The following is an 18713-nucleotide window of genomic DNA, read 5'->3' as shown; positions in this document are numbered from 1 at the left end:
GCTCTTACATGTTCAGGCTAATATAGGAATAGATAGATACAGCTGCTGCTCTCACTGTGCAGGAATAATGCACAGAGGCAGCTATACCTTCTACCTAAACCATGGTGGGAAATTAGGACCATAGTGTTGATCCTTTAGTGCAGCAGGGGTGGGTTGGGGAGTATCTTTTTAAGCCGCAAGTGTCTTGTCTCCTTCTAGACAACCTTCTATGTGTGGGGTGGGGTCGCAAATTCCAACAGTGAGTGGGGTCAGATGCCAAAATCTGGTGAAGCAATTGACATGACTCTTTTTACATAGCTGCATTTCAACTATGCAGAAACCTGAGGGTTCTATGCATACACATTCTCCATATTAAATCCAGACAAGCCAGAGGCATGATCAGAGTTCAAGGACCACATTCCAGCCAGCCAGAAGCACTTGACAACCTGTCAACCCGATGTGACCTAGGGATGAGCATAGCCTGTGGAAAGATGAAGATGGCTCCTGGGCCTATGGTTCCCTCTTCCTACTTTAGTGAGAAGGCCCTTGATGCATCTGTACTAGCTACTGCTATACATTATGATAATTACGATGCCCAAAGCTGTTGGACACTTCCCAAATATTGAAAAGTCAGTCAAGCACTGCCCATATGTGGATAACCTGATTAAAGATTGGACATGTTGGGAACAACACTGAAAAGATAGCATTCTAGTACAAGTGAATTACCCAAGCAAACACTTGTGTTTCAAAAGGTACAATGGACAATAGGATCAAGATATTTATTTGTGATCCAGTCTTCTGATGAACCCAGGAAGTTAGCCAAAGACACAGACTGACAAACATGAATGGACTTGAAGCCTAGTATATGAATTGACATTAAGTCAGACAACTGCAATATGGAGATATTATGAACAAGTGCTACCAGCTAGTTGCAAAAGTCATTTGATCACAGAGCTGTAGTGATTCTTGTCACAGCCAAACCAGCTTTGTAATGTTTTGTGTGTTCAGACCCAGAGACCGCGCCACTAAATAAATTCACACTTGACTCAAATTTTAGTTTTGGTTTTTGGCAGAATTTAGGTCACAACTTTATTGATTACAGAAAAGTGAGTGGTTGCATAGGCTCTGGTTCGACTAGCTCCCTGCACCCTTGCAGGTAGCGCTGACACCAACATAGGTCAGCCAAGGGTGAACACCTGAGGTAGGTAAAAAGCCCGGGAACAGACTCTGTTCACTCCCCCAGATACTTCCCTGGACTCTGGTACGGGCACAATCCCTCTCGGTTGGCTCCTATGCTAGGCATCATGAGATTTTCTCTTTCTATGGTCAAATCTACACCAGACATTTAAAGCAGTATTATGCCACTGAAACAGTCATGGCTGTCCCTCTAGTTCACAAAGTTCCCTTCGGAGGTGGATTGATTTCACCTTCTGGAAATTGTAGTTCTGTGATGAGAATATGAGTCTACTAACTCTTAGGATGCTTAACAAATGGCAGTTCTCAGGATTCTTTAGGGGAAAGTCATAACTCTTATAAAGTGGTATAATAGTGCTTTAAGTGTAAGGTGTGGATGAAGTTCTCTGGTGCCTGAAAAGCTTGGATCACAATTGGATAATTGCTATGCATGGTTGTTGTTGTTTTTTTTGGGGGGGGTGGACAAATAGAACCTTAAAAACTTCAGAAACTTGTTTTCTTCTATACATAAAAATATTATGCAACAAAGATTAAGATAAAGCTGAGCTAAAAGCTAAAAGTACTGCCATCAAAAGAACGGTACCTTTATGATCTGCTCAGCCTTACCTTAATCTTTGTTGTATAGTATTTATTTATTTCTAATGACAATACAACAGCTGTGATATGTGTTTTAAAATTCAGAAAGAATACAAAATATAACCAATGGCTTGGTGAACAAATTCACATTAGAAATAAAGCACACTTTCAAAAAAGCAAGGATGATTAACAAATAGATCAAACTGTTACTTTATTATTACTGTAATCATAACAGTGGATTTTCTGCAAAGTTTAGGCGCCACTTTAAAAGCCATACCTTAGCAAATAGGATGTACTGGGTTTGAGAAAGTAATAAATGGAAGAGATTAAGTTGGCCTCTGCAATGTAGGTCACACCACTTAATCTCACTGGACCCTTTTGACCCTAAAATCTATGAATCTCCTTATTCCAAGTGTTGTAGAAACCATTTCCAATGGACACTAAACTTATCAATCCTCAAAACTCAGATTGTAGAGGCTTATGAAAGATGTTTTCCTGTAGTGGTCTAAACTTGTCTGAATTAGTAGGGGAAGAAAGTGAGTTTGTTGAGCTATTATTGCCATCATCATGGTCACGATCTGCAATGGAGTCTATACTCAAAGTTGGGGATTTATCTAGCTATGCTGTGGTTTTCTTACAGAGAAATGTTTTGGGACAGTTTTGATCTCTCAGGCATAAAGGAGTCCTGAGAGTAGTTTTGAGGTATCATGTCTTTGTCCATATTTTAATGGTCCTGACAGCTTTCATTTCATTTTATCAAACCCTAGTTATGTTTTATGCCTGTAAAATTTCGTGAATACTTCAATCTAGCTCTCAGAAGAGTTATGATTGTATTTTGAGCAACATCTGCCCCACTTATCTTCCATTTCAATTTAATATTCGTACTGCTGGAGTTGCCTATATTATCAATGTCAAAAAACCCTAAAAAGTCTTATCTTCAACTTTCATTCCAGTGCTTCAAAAGGGGCTTTGAATTTGCATCTTACTCTAGGGAAGATGTAGTTTAAAAACATTTTTTTTTTGCCCAGCTTGCTCCATTAATTTCTGAGGAAAATGCACCTACTGCTGTGAATATGACAGTTCTCAACCTTGGTATTTTTCCAGGATGTCCCTCTCCAGGGAACTGGCAACACCATTCTGACTTACCCTGCTGGAACTGCACCTCCTGCTGGGTAATCAGCTACTACAGTGCTAAGGGAGAGACCTCGGTATGATTAACTGAATGCCTCTTGTGAATGCTAAGGAAAAGGAGAAACAGTAAGATTTGGGGGTGGGGTGGGGGATTTAAAAGATAAAAAGATCCATTTTAAGTAATCATCTCTTTTTCAATCAAGGCAGATAATTTACAGGTACACAGAATAGCTTAATTATTAGTAGCACCTAGTATTTTATACGCATATCTTAAGTAAGCTTTAACTTAAAATAATATTCATCATCCCCATCAAACATTTTTCTCCCAATTACTACTTTGAGCGAGTGAAGAATGAAATTCATTTTGTAATGATTATCTGACTCAGGTAAAGCTGATTTTCTATTACTTCAGGCCCAAGCCTCTGACAAGGGCACAAAAAGGATTATTTTTTCAGCAGTTTTCAGCCCAGCTAAATCAGCAGATAATGCCATCTACGATGCAGAGTGATCTTCACCTAAAGCCCTCCTCATTGTTAATGTTTCTTACATCTCAAATGTGCCACAGTGGCAAAATTATTCCAGAGACATCTCTCTACAGTGTCACAAGAGAAAGTCACTTTTTTATTATTCTACCCCCCTCCCCACCAGCTTCTATACCTTTTCCTGTCAATTAATATCCTTCTCTCTTTTTTGCAACAAAATACCCAGAGCTCTGCCCCCATTTTAAATTGCATTATCACTTGAAGGAAGTGTATCACCTGATAATCCATCTGTAACTGCTTTATCATACTCAGCACATCAAATGAATACTCTAAGCACTCTGAGATAAATGAAGAAACACAAAAGAAGACTATTGTGTTCTCTGGCAAGGCACAAAAAAGTGAAATGGAACTGACAGTTATTGGTGGCTATTCAGATAAGAGCAGGTGGCAGTATCTTTTTAAGACTGGCAGAGAAAGAGGGCTAAGCTTCTTATACTGAAAGTTTTATTATTGAACCTGTGTGTTACTCTTTACAGAAGAATCATTTTTAGCTGAATCTTTCCATTTGCTCCAGCAAACCTTTTGACATTTAGTCAGGCCTGAATAAGATGATACAAATATTCCAGGGAGGACGCTTGACCCTTTCCAAGAAGTCACTAGGAGATGAGATCTGTTGGTTCGGGAGGCCTCTGTTTCAAGTGGCTATGCTGGAGACCTCTCCAAAAGCAAATCTACTCATGGGAACGCACCCGAAACTACTGTTTACACTCCAAGACCTGATCTAAGGAATGATGGAAGGAGATGACCAGGAGGGATTATTTGTACAGGAGGGAAATCTCAGAAGCACAGTGAAGCTAAAGAATTAAATCAGAGGGAAAAGGATGGCAGGAGGACAGGCTTATTTTCTGGTACTGGCTGCATTTGGATGCAACATTAAGGCATGCTTCAACATTACAAGAACAAGGCTCAGTGAACATTGGGGTCACACAGGCTTCCCCTCCCAGTTTAGCCATGATGAGAAAGTTGGTTTTTTATTTTTAATCTGCTTCTATCTTAGTTTAGCATTAGAGTGGTCATGTGTCCTACTTTACAGAGGACAGTCCTTGAGGACATACCCTCCAACATTTCTCCGATGAAAATAGGGACATCCTAAGAAAAAGCAAGACATTCCATGTTCAAATCAGAAACCAGGACGGCTTCTCTAAATCAGAGACGTCCCTGGAAAATAGAGACACTTGGAGCATCTGTGAAGGCATCTTCTGTTTCAAGAGCTGTGCAATCTCAGTCTGGTTTAAAAATAAAAATCCATTAGACAAGAGAGCAGGGCGTTCCAGGTGACCATCAACAGTGGGAACCCGGGCAGTGTACTCAGTGTACCCAGAGGGCAATCTAGATGGGAATGTAATATTGAAAATGGCTCATTCAGATATTGCAAATACTAGTGGGGGTTTTTTTGCGGTGGGGCGGGGACCCAGTTGTTTCACAGAAAAGGTAAATCTAGATTAAATTGAGGTGGATAAAGAGAGGTTGCATTTTGATGCCAATTACCGGTATATAACGTGGATTCTGCACTCATCATACAATACAGTACATGCCTGTTTGGAATCACCCATGGACACAGTCTCCCCCACTATGAGGTATGTATTAGATTTCTGTTTAAATTACAGTAATATTAACTTGCAATTTTGCACACCTATACATCATTGTTGCTGTTGGCATCTGTTTATCTCTGGAGACAATGGAAGCGTGTGCCTTTGGGGGTAAAGTCAAACTGTTGGACAGTTACTGATGTCCATACATACACATTAGTAAACACAGTTTTATGCACACTTGTATCCTTTTAGTTTTTGTGACATATAAGTGGTGTAAATATTAAGTATGCTGATTTAGCCCTAAACTGTGGTTAATGCTAAGTGTGGTTGGTTGACGCAAACTAGCTTCATAAACTATAGTTTGGCTTGCATCAACTAATCACATATAAGATAATGTACAATTTGTCTGGGTTTGGCTGATGCAGTAGTGAAAGGTTCCAAATTCCTCCTCCTACCTGCACTGTAGGAGAGGATAGTGTGCTGGCCCAAGGCTTGCTGCAGCTGATTCTCATAACTATGGATTAGTGTTACACCTGAACCCGCACACTGTCTATACAGCCTCTAATCCTTTAGCTAGATCAATTTTGTAGAGGAGTTCAGTGGTCAATTGCTGTTTCTGTAACTGTCATATTGAAAAAGTATCCATGGTTTCTTAGTTATAGTAACTAATAATTATCTCCTCCATCAGAGCAAACTATCTCCCACAATTCCACCCATCACTACTTAGAAAACATCAAGGGATAATTTACACTTCCTTTTTGCAGTTTCACATTCCATTGTGCAAAAATAATTTTGATGTAGAACAGAAAACAGTGAACACTGATAATTGTTAAGGTTGTTTTTGAAAGCTTCATTTTTGCATACAAAGATTACAAAAGGACACTCTAGCTGAGGCTTGTAGTTAAAGCACACATAATAATTGTGTGATTATGAGACTGATGCATATCAAAGAGCTACTATGGTGTTATACATGATTATGCTTATAGATACTTCTATAGTTTTATAAAATATGAAGCCATTGCATTCCAATGCCTTCCTCATGCTGGAACTTTCCAAGTCTCCTCCTTCATTTACTTTTAAATTATGTATATTTCTGGACCATCCTTCATCCCAAGATGGTGAACAAGGCAATAAAAACAATGGTCTAAAAACCAACCAAAGCGTTAATTAAAGCACAAAGTCACACTATGAAACTAATTCCATAGCAACACATTCCAAAGCCACCACATTCAACTTACAAACCTTACCCAAATGCCTGTTCTTAAGACTCAAGTTGACTTCTGAAACTCATCAGTGATGAGGCCAGCCATATTGCCAGAGGGAGCTCCATAACTGGGGTGCTGCCACAGAGAAAATCCTATCTTGCATCACAATCCATCAGGCAATGTTCACCAACAGGAGAACAAGCCAATAATCCTGTAGGACTTCACATTCCATAAACCAAGGGTCTGAACAGTAGTTAGTCAGTGCCACCCTCTAGCCGCAGAAATATAAATAGAAATAATAAAATAATAAATCCAATTACAATAAACACAACCAATAAAAAACTAAAAAAGCAAACACAGACACACATCTCTACAAATAAAATACAGGTCTAGCAGATTCTGCTTCACCAAAAGAGGCCTCAGATACTGTACTTTAAAATTCTTCAAACTAAGGGCCAAAAGCCCATGTATAAAGACATATTTTTGCCTGATGCCGAAAAGCAGATAAAGATGGAGCCTCCCTTAAGAAAGCATTCCACAAGTGAGGAACCACCATTGAAAAGGCCCATTCTAATACTGCCACCCCCTGAACCAGTGGGGGACTTTGGGCTCTCAAATTTCAGCAGTGCCCTGTACAATGCTAAAATTTGGCCTCTTGTGCTTTGTTCTGCATCATTGTTGTGGTGCTCCCTGCAGTGCGGTGTCATAGTCTCATTGCTAAGCAACAGTGTGTAGAGCTCAGTGGAGTGGGAGGCCAGCCAACCAGAAGAGTCTCTGAGGTGTACTTGCCTGGAAGGAGAGTCAGGTCCAGTCCTAAGGTTGGGAAAACAGCAACTCATGTGGTCAGACAGTCTAGGGATCAGGGAATCTGATGATCAGAGGCTGAAGATTCAAAATAAGCAGGAAGCAGCAAGATAGAGCCAGGTACTACAAGTGTTGTTACCAGCACCTGACTGCTGCTGGAAGTTCTGCTTAAGAAAACTGAAGCCAGCTGGTTCGCGTTAGTGCCTTCTCTGTGTTCTTGAAGGCTGATCAGTTGCAGGTGGAGTCACTCCACCTTCTCCCCCTTCAGGCTGCTGTTCAGCAGGTGAAGCTGACTCCTCGTCCATGACACTTGGTTCCCAGTGTTGCTGCATTGGTCATGCCACCCTAAAACTGCTTTTGTTTGGACATCCCATGGAAGGGCTCAGGGAGAAGGGCTTCAAATGAAGATTGCAAGGTCTGGATTAGTTCATGTGAGGAGATACTGCGGTACTGCTCTCCTGAGCTGCATATTAGATCTTTATGGGTCAAAACCAATACTTTGAATTGATCCTGGAAACTAATCGGTAGCCATCGCCAAAACTGGTGTTATGTCCTCAGACTTCCTTACCCCAGCGAACAGCCTGCCTGCTGAATTTTGCACCAGGTGCAGTTTCTAAACCATAGCACATTGCAGTAATCTAACCTAGAGGTTAGAAGAGCATAGACAATATAAGTTAAGTTATCCCTCTCCAGACAGGGGTGCAGCTAGGCCACCAGCCAAAGCTGATGCCACAGAGGCCACTTGAGCCTCACGAAACAGTGTTGAATCCAGAAGTGTCCTCAACCTGCATCTTCAGAGCAAGCCACATCCTACCCATTCAGTCCATTAACATCCTGATGCTATGTAGTGCTGGATATGTATAACTCCATTGTATCAATAATATCATCTATAGCATGGAGGTTTTGGAGTTCAGTTCAAGCCCTGATTCAAGGCTGTGACCCTGATAAATTCTGCAACATTGGGTCCACAGAAAACCCGGCAAGTTTAGTGTTAGAGTTGGGCAGTGCCTACTGCAAATGTCAGTCTTTAAATATATCATGTTAGGACGCATCACAGGAATAAATTGTAATTCATTCCAACAGAAACCAATCTACCCACTTTACTTTGTCACATGAATGCCATCCAAGGGAACGGGGGGGAAATCTGTCATCTAGCCTTCAGAATTGAAGCAAAATTGATCATTTTCCTCTCCTTTCCATATCTCTTTGCCACTTGTCAGTCAGAAGCCAGATGACCTGTGTTAAAATATCCATTAATTTTTAAACATGTTTACTCATTTTTGCCAGGAAGGGGGAAATGAAATGCAAATGTCTAAAATTAAATTTTAGGTTGATAGGAAAACATTGTGACAGGGATAAAAACTGACCTGCAGCCTCACTTTATAATGTCATTTTAGCTGTGAGGGCAATTATCCATCTGTAACAAAATGGTGAACCATTTCTGTCTAATGAGAAGCAGATATCTGATTTGCATAAATGTCTTAACAAATAGTTCTTATTCTTAGAATAATTGCTAGACTGGTTTTTCTATGTTTTATCTCCCTTTTTTATTACTATTGCTACATAACAGAAACTTCTGTTATCACTTCTTCTGTACATAAATAGATTTATAAACCCAAACAAGATGTTTAATGGAAAGTAATGTGAGCCAAACTTCTCTGGACACATAATATAAACTCTATTAAACTCTTTTAAATACTTCAGCCATTCAGACCTGTGAATTTTTTATATTTGTGAGATTTTCAGAGTCTGATGTGTATGTGTGTGCCTGCACACAGAGAGGTGAACAATTTGATTGATTAATTAATTGATCATTTAGTTTAGCGCCCTTCATCCGAAGATCTCAAGGCAGTTCACAGCATAAAAAGACAAAATAAAATGACAAAATGCATAATAAAAATAAGAACAAAAACAAACCAGTAACCCCGCCTCCACAAACACATTTAAAAGGGCATACAAGGTTAAGCATTCTCTCCCTCCCTTGTGAGAACATTTCCCAAAGGGGGAGACACTGCATAAAAGGCCTGTACTTGTGTTGCCACCCTCTGCACCTCTCATGGAGGAGGCACACAAAGAAGGGCCTCAGAATGGTCCGGGTAGGTTCATATGGAGAGAGGCATTCCTTGAGGTATAGCAGTACTCAGCCAGTTAAAGCTTTATAGGTCAAAACCAGCACTTTGAATTGGACCCAGAAACTAATTGACAGCCAGTGTCCTTGGGGCAGAATTGGTGCAATATGTTCAAACTTTCTTTCCGCAGTGAGCAACCTGGCCATCAAATTCTGCACCAGCTGAAGTTTCTGAACTGTCGAGAGACAGCTCCATATAGAACATGTTGCAGTAATCTAGCCTGGAGGTTACCCAGAGCATAGACGACAGAAATTAGGCTATCCTTGTCCAGATAGGGGCGCAGCTGGGCCACCAGTCAAAGCTAATGGAAGGCACTCTGCCACACTGAGGCTACCCAAGCCTCGAGCAACAGCAGAGGATCCAGAAGTACCCACAAGCTATGTACCCATTCCTTCAGAAGGAACTCCATAAAGAGCAAGGTACTACCCATCCATCCAGTCTAGGGAACCACCCACTAACAGTGTCTCAGTCTTATCTGTGTCAGGGGCCTTATCCATTCAGATATTCCTTAAGTCAACCATAGCTTCTAGAAGGACAGCCAGTCATATCAGCCTGGATATCCCCTAGGGCACTCTGGAAAGTGATTGACTCGGTCAGTCTCTGAGGGTGGATGATCCTCATAGGTCCTCTGTGGGAGGCGAAGCTCCTAGGGAACAATACAGCATGGCAATGTAGGATTGTTTTCAGGAGACATTCTGCAGGATGGCTGCCCCCATTATGCCCAAGCTGACACTTGGAAAAACCCTCACCAACTTAATATTTGAGCTTAAAGTAATATGAATATTTTGCAAAATTCACCTCCCTTCTCTGCCTGAAAGCTGCTGAATATACCCCACCTTTGTGAAAGATGAATGGTTTCAAAAAAGGGGGGTGGCTATTTGACCCAAGTTCTAAATCATTCAACTCTGAAAAAAGAAGAAGTTTGGATTTGATATCCCGCTTTATCACTACCCGAAGGAGTCTTAAAGCAGCTAACATTCTCCTTTCCCTTCTTCCCCCACAACAAACACTCTGTGAGGCTTCTGAGAGACTTCAGAGAAGTGTGCCTAGCCCAAGGTCACCCAGCAGCTGCATGTGGAGGAGTGGAGACGCGAACCCGGTTCACCAGATTACAAGTCTACTGCTCTTAACCACTACACCACACTGGCTCTCAGTGAAATGAAACAAAAAATATTCCATCCATCCTTACTCACAGGCAGATCAGAACTGGGGACACCCTGCTTCTTCTATAGTGCATTCCAAACTGCATAATGGTCTTCAGTGTATCAAGTTTAAAGGTGAGGGGCACAGGGCAAAACTGTACTTGCACTCAGGCAGAGGTTTCAGCTGGATTACCTTGTGGACCCTTTCAGATTTATGAATCTAACTTTCTATAGTCCAGAGATACAAAGGGAAAGAACTGTCAGAAGGCAAAGGGAAAAAAGCCCAATGCTGAAGTGTCACATTTCACAGATTTATTATGCGTTTACAGCGCAGATAAACTCAGTGGGAGAAGTTAATATCAATTGATAGATACGGTGGAGGTGGTGCCCACACCGAGCAAGAGCTGCTGTGGTTTAAGTAGATTTTAATGCCCAGTTGGAAATATACTTTGATGTAACAGAAAAGTTCACGGATTGACTGAGAAATTGTAAGGAAATGACTACCACCAAAGAGTACAGCTCTGCAAACATTTTTTTTTCCTGTCAAAGCAAACCTTAATATATAGTTGCTATTTTCACAATTCTTTTTATAACTATAAAGGGTTCAGAATCTTGTCTTTTTGGTAATGGTACTTTAATTGGCTCTCTCTATTAGCATTGTTGCTGTTTTTAAATTCCTAACCTCTTCATAAGTCACTGGGACTGAGTGGGCTAGAATTGTGTGAGTTTAATAGAGTCAAGATGACACTATTATTATCTACCGTTATCTACTATTATCTACTGTTACTTCTTAATTACATAAAAATATTAATAGTGCACCGTATCTGCTGCAAAGTTACCTCTTTGATTACTTAGGTGAAGTGGGGTGGGGCAGAATGTTGTAGAACAGAAATCTGGGTGTGCAAATCACTGTACTATGCCATTTCAATTAGGTTCCGCCCCCCTTTTAATTTCCCAGCTAATACAGCAATCTTGCATGATTGGGAGTCTATTTGGATTGCTATGGGGAAAGTCCCCAGTATATAAAACAAAACAAAAAACAAAACACAATTGTACTTATTAAAGTTTTTGTTTAGATATGTAATGGCTTCTGCAAAGACAAGTTCTGTCTCATGAACCTTTTACAGTTCTTTGAGACTGTCAACAAGCATATAGCTACAGCTCGTCTTACTTCAGAAATGACATTGTGCAGCTCAAAAAAGGGTAACCAATATGATCAAGAGGCTAGAACAACTTCCCTTTGAGGAAAGGGACACAATTTGGGGATTTTTTTAAAGATAAGATAAAAGCCAAGTGAGCTTTGACATGACAGAGATATATAAAATTACGTGTGATATGTAAAAGCTGAGAGACAAAAGTTCTATTCCTTCTGTGATGGTGCCAAAAACTGGGATCATTCAGTGAAGCAGGATGCTGGAAGAATCAGGACAGAGAAAATTAAGTACTTCTTTGCACAGCACGTAGTTAAACTATGGAGTTTGCCACCACAAGGTGGTAATTACCACATCTCTCACCAACTTGGAGAGCTTTAAAAGAGGATTATACAAATGTCTAGGCTGTACTGTCTTTAGTACTGAAAGGAGTAAGCCTCTGAATGCCAGTTGTTATTGTATTCAGATCCTGCTCACAAGTTTTCCATTAGCAGCTGGGCAGCCACTGTTAAAACAGGATGCTGGACTCTTCTGTTTATAAAATACACACAGACAACACAAGAAACCTCTAGGCTCTGCAGGTTAGGGAGGATGTCAGGTCTGTACACAAGACTCATATGTATTTAGTCAGTGAAAGTTATTCATGCATTGTACAGTGGAACACAGTGGCAAGGGGTGGGCTGGATTCTATACACATCCCAAAGACACCTCACATTTCTCCTACTCGTCTCTGGTACAAGTGTGTCAATAGTGGAGAAAAAGAGGCTATATGAAAAAGACTATAGTTACAGAAGTCCTCAGAACATGTGAGTTGTGGGGTGGTTTGTTCTTCATGTATTGTTCTATGTTCCTATCCCATGAGCACCAGACATTTTAAGGAAGCTATTTACAGGTTGTGATACAACACAGGAGTCTATCATTGAAAAAAAAAGGGGGAAAGGGGAAACATCTCAGGGGGCATGCCTAAAATACCTGCAGTCATTTGTGATATTGTGTGTTATTCAAAAGAGAGAGGGAGAGAGGTGACAAGACAAAAGATGCCTAAAGTAGCTTTTTGGAATCTGGCTGGTATAGCTACATGCTGTCACAAGGGAATAGGCATGCTCTGGAAAGGAGTATTCTAAGAAGAAGACATACTATGAAGCTCACATAGTGACCACACTTGTAGAAGAAAGTGTGGGGAAGATAAATGGAACACAGAAGTGGCCAAGAGAAAGACTAGAGCCATTCAAAGATGTGACAGGAATGAGTTTGGTGAATGAAGAGCAATAGAAATAGTACAGACAACAGGTAAGCTTACAGTCTGGAATATTTAAGGCTGCAGATTTGTGGTTGTTCTTTTTCCCTGAAAGAGGAAAGAACTGTCATTATGATGGAACCCAAAAGTGATGGGAACATAAAATAAAACTGGTAAAAGAGAAAAGTCCTAATGTACAAGAACTGTAGCTTTAAGAATTCTGCCACTGAAATTACACCAGCACTGTTTGGACTGGGATTTATACTGGATCAAGAACAGAGATGGAAAAATAGAGAGAAAAGCTGACTAAGCCACCAGAAATAGACTAGAGAAAAACAAACAAAACCAGCAGAAATTTAACAGTATGTACATACACATGCTACAAGAGACAGAGCCAACATGGGCTGTTAATTTTTTACGGTGCTGTTCGCTTTAACCCTTGCATATGATTTTAGGGGCAGGTGGCAAATAACTGAAGAAGGAAATGTTAGTTTAGCTTCCAAATAAATTTTGCTCTTATCAAAGATTCACAGAGAAGTCTTACACATTTTCAGAAATGAACTTAATTGATAGAAAATATTGCTTTATCTCTTAAGATACCTAGATGGCTAGGAAGCTGATTGCAATTTTAATCAGCATTATAGAAGAGTAGTCTGATAAGCTGGTGAAAGAGAAAAAAGACATTATCAAGAGTGTTTTTTAAAACAGTATTATCTGAAGTAACCTGAATATTTTTTCTCATCTTGTGCAAACATTCAATGATAATACAGACAGTAATATCATTTTTTTACAGACAGTAAACCTTTTTTTTAATGCCAGCATTTCAGTCATAAGAATGTAAGAAGAGCCTATCAGTTCCAACATTCTGTTCACGCAATGGTCAAACTAGATTCTTGGGCAACGTCCACAAGCAGGACATCAGCACAGTGGCATGAAAAGCCATCATACGAAAACTCACCCAATGAAAAATTGGCATTTCCTCACTTCCTCTTGGTCTCTGTAGCTATAGAAGCACAGGCTGGACAGGGCTGGACCTATCATTAGACAGAGTGAAGAAGGCGCTTTTGGAAGAAGATGCTGAGGCCTGGGGAGAAACAGCAAGACACCAGAGCACCGAAGTGCCACACAGTCTGTCCTGTGCCCCCTGAGCTGGTTGCAATCAGAGGAGGACTGCTGCCAGTGTTGAAGAAAGATTCAACTGTCAATCCAGCTGAGGTTGTTTTGTTTGTTTTTTTACACAGAATAGAAGGCGGCACCATCTTGTACCATAAGGAGAGGAAATTTCATTAGCTTGTTAGCAGGGGCTGCATAGCAGAGGCAGGCACTTCAGTGTTAAGGATCTGATTTGATCACCAATGCACTTTTCCCACTTGCCTCTGACGGAGCTGTAATACCTCAGCAAAATAAACATATTCCTTTACTTCTGAGTGGTAAACCATGGCCAATTGTTTCTTTTGTCATGTCACCATCAACTGTTAAATATTGCCTATGTAATGGTTGGTTCTCTCCCACAGAAGCAAGACAACTCCGGCAGTAATTAACTCAGGTTTATTGCTCAAAACACACAAATCACTCTGGAGCTCAGTCACTCAGCATCTGCTTCCAAATTAGCTGTTGCAGAGTCTGAGTTCCACCCCTTCCTTTTCCCACATTTAAAGCCCCACTTTCACTTCCTTTCCTGTTCACACCTCTCATTACTTCTTGCACACCTACGTATCATGGGATGGGCTATTTCTGGTGGCCCTCCCTCTGAGTCTGAGCTTAAACTGTCAGTTTGTGTCTTCCCCCTTGAACTTCCCCCTTCCTTCTCCTTGTTCTCTCATAACCTTTTGGAGAGGTGAGCCATTGCTGTAGCTGCCTTACCAATACACTTGTCCAGGTCAGTGTCAATGGAAAGGTTGTTGTTGATGGTGGAGCCTGGGTAAACAAACTTGTCTACCACCTCAAGCATGTGGTCACCAATGCCAATGTGCGGAGTGCTGGTGATGCCCTGATACAAGACGTTGGTCTTCGTCAGGCTGATGGTGAGGCCGAACTCCATGAAGGCTTGGGCAAAATGATTAATGAATCTTTGTAGACGTGTCATTTGCAAACAACATCTCACAACATGCCATGGAGACATGCCAGGTTGAACAGACCAACATCACTCCTTGAATGGAAGTACACACCGTCTTCAGTCAAGCTGAAGATATATGAGATTAATAGAGAGAAGAATACGCTAAAATGAGTTGGGACAAGAACACATTTCTGTTTCACACCCTTCTTTATAGGGAAGGCATCCAAGGATGAACCAAGAATGAGCCTGGTCTGGTTCCTTCTAGAACAGGTCCTTGATCTGTATGTCCAAGCACATAGTGGGAGCACATTCAAGATGTTAACTGGATTGGAGGTGGCTGAGCCCTTGGTCAGTGGTTCCTCACTGCGAAGCCTACACCATGAATATTTGGTTCTTCTGGATGCTCTCCTTGCTAGAAGAAGGTGCAGTTCTTCTCTCAGAGACTGCCATTCAAAGTGAGTCTGATCTCCCGTAAAGTGGCAAAATCAATGTTGAGTGTTTCCAGCTCACGATTAATGATGGCCAGCTTCTGTGAGTTGTTAACCTGCAGCAGGCCAGCAGAGAAGCCAGGACATATTGTCCTGATATTCCAGCTTACTAGGTGCAAGAGGGTATGTTTATTTTCTTTGTTGCCTGGTGCAGTGGTTTGGTCTGTTTGCCAAATGATACTCTGAGCTCCAAGGACACATTGAAACAGGCAGACACTGGCTGGGTGGCACCTTATTGACCAGGGGCTGCCCTGCTTAAGGTGGGCAGTAGCTGACCAGTGAGACACAAGGATCTCTCCAACCAATGAAAGGCAACCCATAGCCTTTGTACCTTATGCCTAATGCCAATCAGGTTGAGCTTATAACTCGTAAGGGCTGCCTCCCACATTGTTCTTGTACTCTGATAGCACTCTGTTGAAATGGGACAGACATTTCCTTCTAAGAAACCTAGTATATTTGCCCAGCAGAAATCTACAAGTTTTTAGGGTTTTTGGTTTTTTTTTAAAATCAGATTTCTACCCAACAGTTTTTACACTTAACACAGTAATTTCTGGGCAATTATTTTCATAAGCTTCTCTCTTCAAAAGTGTAATAAGGTGTTTAATCTCGACTACAATGAAGCCAGAATGCCAAATAAAATGTATAAAATAAGTAATTTAATAGGGCTTGTTTTTCTAATGCAGAACAAGCTGAGTGAGTTTAAATAGTCTAAATAGTCATTACAATCTGACTGTGATGTGTCCTTCCCTCCGCACTTGCTGAGGCATTTCTTGTGTTATTATAATGGCTTCTGGAGCAATAAATTACAGACGCAGAACCAACTGCTGAAAAGTGTAGGCGGCTCACACAGCATGATGCAAATCACACTGTAGGGTACCATTTCTTTATAACGAGAGTTCCATAATATTCCACCCACCATAACACACTTCTTCTCCACTGTCTTGTGGCTGTTGCAAGGAGCTGTAGTGTTGAAGGGTTTGCCACAGAAATAAAAACCCTTTAAGAAATAATGCCAATCGATAATCCCATACATGTTTACTTAGATATTAGTCACAGCAAGTTCTAGTGGGATTTACTCTGAAGTAAGGGAGTGTTGGATTCCAGCCAGAAACCAGAGTGTTGGATTGCAGCCCTATAAAGGAACTTGAGCATTGCTATTGGCACCGCATGCACAAGAAAATATATTTATTTGTTCAAGACCGAAGCTGACAAAAGACAATGGACAATATACTAATTTTTAACAACTTCTCGATGGAATAAATGACTGGGTTATCACTGACTGACCTGTGTTCCACAGGGTGATGATAATACAAATTAACATCTCATCATACTACAGACTTTGCTACATTTTCGCCAAACTGTCTCCTCTCCCTTCAGCTTTCCACTAAGAAGGAACAAGCTATAGTCGTACCTTGGAAGTCGAACGCCTTGCAAGATGAACGTTTTGGCTCCTGAACGCTGCAAACCCGGAAGTGATTGTTCCGGTTTGCGAACGTTCTTTGGAACCCGAACGTCCGTCGTCACTTCCATGGCTTCTGATTGGCTGCAGGAAGCCGCGCCTTGGTTCCTGAACGTTTTGGAAGTCAAATGGACTTCTGGAACAGATTCCGGTTGACTTTCTTTTTTAAATAATAATAATAATAAAATTCATACTTTATTTAGAGTTCAAAAATAACACACACCCCCGCAGTAACTACTACATCAGTTCATTACAATTGACCAACTTAAACAATAAATGAACAATAATTGAAAAATTACAAAACATCACTTTTAACTTACTCGAGTTTTCATATTTAACTTTTATCTCTTTATCTCTTTCTTAGCAGGTCCAAGAGGAAAAGACCAAAGAAAGAGGTACAAAAAGAAAAGAAAAAAAAAGAAAAGAAGAAAACAAAACAAACACATTTGACTTCCGATTAGACTCATTGTGTTATTATTCCTACTATTTCTTCACACACAGTTCCAAATTGTTGTATTGCTTTCTTTGTTTTCCTCAGATATCAGAAAACATATTTGTTATTTTACAAGGATCATTCTATTTCTGCCAGGAAGTGTTTATTATTATAATACTTTTCCAGATACTCTTTAAAGATTTTCCATTCTTTCTGTACTTTCTGTTTTGAGTAATCTCTAACTCTCCCTGTCATCATGACCATGACATGATGCCATGCATGCCATTCGATTTTCAAGGTACGACTGTACTTTTCTTACCTAGTGTGCACTTAATGATAAATATTAGTATTTTTACTGCTATTATTACAAATAGGTAAACGACACCTAATGAAGTGTGCATGCACATGAAAGCTCATACCAATAACAAACTTAGTTGGTCTCTAAGGTGCTACTGGAAGGATTTTTTAAAATTTTGTTTCGACTACGGCAGACCAACACGGCTACCTACCTGTAGCAAAATACGGTACCTAAAATACTCATACAGTGACATAATAAGGACTATGCCTAGCTACCCCACTAAAATATGATCACTACACCATGGAAATCAGCTTAGTTACCCAAGGCCTGAGTGAATAGAAAAGTCTTAGTTTGGTCCCTTAAAACTAATAATGATGGTGCCAGGTGTGCTTCCCCAGGGAGAACATTTCACAGACAAGGGCATGACCACTGAAAATGCCCATTCTTGTGCAACTATACTTCATACTTCCTTTGAGTGAGGCACATGAATAATAGCCTTTGATGAAGATTGCAGTGTCCAGCACCACCTCTCACATCGTTCTGGAAGGTTCCCCAACTGTCTGGAGCAGATTTTGGGGGAAGTGGAAGGGAAATATTCTCTTCTCTTTTCAGCCAACAAGAGTGTCCAGATATCAGACTTCCATTCCCTGGAAGTCTAGATCCATCCCAACATTTATAATTATCCCCAATATCTTGGTGTAACAGATGAATTTAATTAGCCTCTAGAAGTTTGACCAATACTGCCTTCTGTTTAGGCTTTCTTTCCACTATCAGCATTCATCTTTTAAAGTCCAGAATTTGTCTTTGTAATAGCACACAGAATGCACACTGTGACTTGTACCAAGAGAGAAAAAAATCAATGAAAAACAGCATGAATAGCCCTTTTAAGTGTGCTTTTGAGAAATCATGTTCCTTACATTTTAGAGCACATAAAGTATATATATTTATTGATTACCTGCAACTGTTTCATGTTATGCTGATAATGTAATGCTTTGTGGATTTCTCCTGAATTCGCCAGGTTTAATAAAGGCGACCAAAAAGAACATGGCTAAAACCATTAGCTACACCTAAGAAGTGTATTGCTCAAGATGGTCTGTTTATATGTAATCTGTCAGGGATTCATTCATGGTAAAGATCACATCAAAGAAATTTTAGAAGCAATCTTCAACACAAAATAATTAACACTCTAAGAAGAGATTGCTGATTGGCAAATAAAGTATTTAAATGTAATTGAGTGCAAATAGGTAAATTTAGAGTTTATATAAGTAGACAGCCATTTGAACAATGATTAGGAGATGTAGTGAGGGTGCACACCTGGCCAGCAGCACACCTGACCAGTGGGAGTGAGTGCTGATTT

The 18713-nt window shown here is 40.4% G+C and overlaps 1 protein-coding gene and 1 long non-coding RNA gene across 3 annotated transcripts in view; one reads left to right on the top strand and one right to left on the bottom strand.

Moving 5' to 3' along the window:
* Positions 1–18713, bottom strand: part of TENM3 (teneurin transmembrane protein 3) — a 1264289-nt gene that overhangs the window by 758866 nt on the left and 486710 nt on the right. The window lies entirely within an intron of this gene.
* Positions 6913–17032, top strand: LOC309378061. Its single transcript, XR_014171820.1, has 3 exons — positions 6913–7083; positions 13442–13837; positions 16990–17032. It is a non-coding gene; the product is annotated as an uncharacterized lncRNA (long non-coding RNA).

This window comes from Podarcis melisellensis (assembly GCF_964234715.1).
Source record: "Podarcis melisellensis genome assembly, chromosome: 9".
In the NCBI taxonomy this organism is placed as follows: domain Eukaryota; kingdom Metazoa; phylum Chordata; class Lepidosauria; order Squamata; family Lacertidae; genus Podarcis; species Podarcis melisellensis.
This window is presented reverse-complemented; position numbering and strand designations above follow the sequence as displayed.